We start from the raw sequence: 2,095 nt of genomic DNA, 5'->3' as shown, positions 1-2,095 counted from the left end.
TATTCTGTTTGTATCATTTATCAGAAGTTGACTCTTTCTGTTTAATTACACAGTGTATTGAATTAATGTTGCAGAGCCAAACAGTTCATAATATATATGACCATTGGTTGAGGACTTTGGTAAAGATGAAAATAGCATTGCTAAATCTAATTAATCTGATTCTGTACTTTGTGGATAATCAATATTGAGTGACAGTCAATTCATTATGCTTTATTCAAGTTATAGTTTTCAATCTAAAACATAGGGTCAAAATATGAGACACAGGGTAAAAAAATGAGTCTTGCTTATTTTTCATCATCATCATCATCATTTAACATCCGCCTTCCATGCTAGCATGGGTTGGACAATTTGGCTGCGGACTGACGAACCAGATGGGTACACCAGGATCCAATCTGATTTGGCAGAGTTTCTACAGCTGGATACCCTTCCTAATGCCAACCACTCCGAGAGTGTAGTAGGTGCTTTTACGTGCCACCAGCACGAAGGCCAGTCAGGTGGTACTGGCAACGGCAATGATCAAAATGGTGTATTTTATGTGCCACCTGCACAGGAGCCAGTCCAGCCGCACTGGCAATGACCTCGCTTGAATGTATTTTCATTTGCCACTGGCACAAGTGCCAGTAAGGCGACGCTGGTAACGATCACACTCAAATGGTGCTATTTACGTGCCACCTGAACAGAAGCCAGACAGCTGCTCTGACAATGATGACGCTATATATATATATATATATATATATATATATATATATATATATATATATATATATTTATATATATATATAGAGAGAGAGACAGACAGACAGACAGACAGAGATGTATAGGAAAATCATGTTTATGAGTATACATCCTGCTTTTGAAAGACAAGCAAACACACAAAACTAGGTGATACCAAGAGGAAAGGCTAAAATTGAAAGAATTAAGCTTGATTTAAATTTTGATGGATCTTGCAGCTTTAGCAGGTAAGAATCATGTTCTTGTTTTAAGCATTCTTTTAGGTGAAAAATAAATTCAATCTACCATCTTAGAACAAATAGATATACACGACGAGATTGAGTTCTAGAATTGAGAATTTCTAATAGCGATCCAAACATCATACAATTTGTTCTTCCCTTTATTGTCAGAAGTGGTAATGGCTCTAAATTTTCTTTAGAATCTATTGTGCTCTAACTCTTTCTGTTGCTTTTATAATGTGGTTCATCAATATGATGCCTCTATAATTGTCTCTCTTTAGAGCACCATCTTTGCTCTTGAAATACTTGGCAAGGATAATAAGATAATTGCTATACCAGTAGCACAGCAAATAGGAGAGCAAAAGGAGCTATCACTCCCACAAGTGCATCTTCCCACAAATTTTCAACAAATATTTTGAACTCCTTAGCTTAAGTGGTTAAGTTCCTTTCAAGCATTGGGCCTGACAGAGGCCAAGTAGCTGAGTTCTGTTCGAGTGTTGGGCCTTACAGAGGTGAGGTGACCAAGTTCCTTTCGAGTGTTGGTCTTCACAGAGGCAATGACCAAAGCCTTTGGCATTATGTTGTGCTTGAGAAGAAGACCCATCAAGCGAAGCAAAATTGCAGCCATGGCAGAAACCAGTGTCATGCAAATGGCACCAATGCTGGTGCCATGTAAAAACACCCATTACACTCTCGGAGTGGCTGGCATTAGGAAGGGCATCCAGCTGTAGAAAACCATGCCAAATTATGGAGCTTGGTACAGCTTTCTAGCATGCCAGCTTAGCCAAACCGTCCAACGCATGGACAACAGATGCTGAATATTGATAATGATGATGATGATGATGATGGCGATGATGACGACGACGATGATGACAACGATGATGATGATGATGATGAAGATGGTGTTGATGATAATGATGATGATGATGATGATTATGATGATCTTATAAACTATCTCTGATTGATCATATTATACAACAGATGCAAAGATGGCAAGCTGGCAGAACCGTTAGCACTCTGGGCAAAATGCTGAGCAGCATTTCGTCCATTTTTACATTCTGAGTTCAAATTCTGTCAAGGTTAGCTTTGCCTTTTATCCTTTAGGATTCGATAAAATAAGTACCAGTTATGTACTGGAGTTGTTG

Source organism: Octopus bimaculoides, chromosome 14 (assembly GCF_046866305.1).
Source record: "Octopus bimaculoides isolate indiv1 chromosome 14, ASM4686630v1, whole genome shotgun sequence".
In the NCBI taxonomy this organism is placed as follows: Eukaryota; Metazoa; Mollusca; class Cephalopoda; order Octopoda; family Octopodidae; genus Octopus; species Octopus bimaculoides.
The sequence above is the reverse complement of the archived record's forward strand: the minus strand, read 5'-3'. Positions refer to the sequence as shown.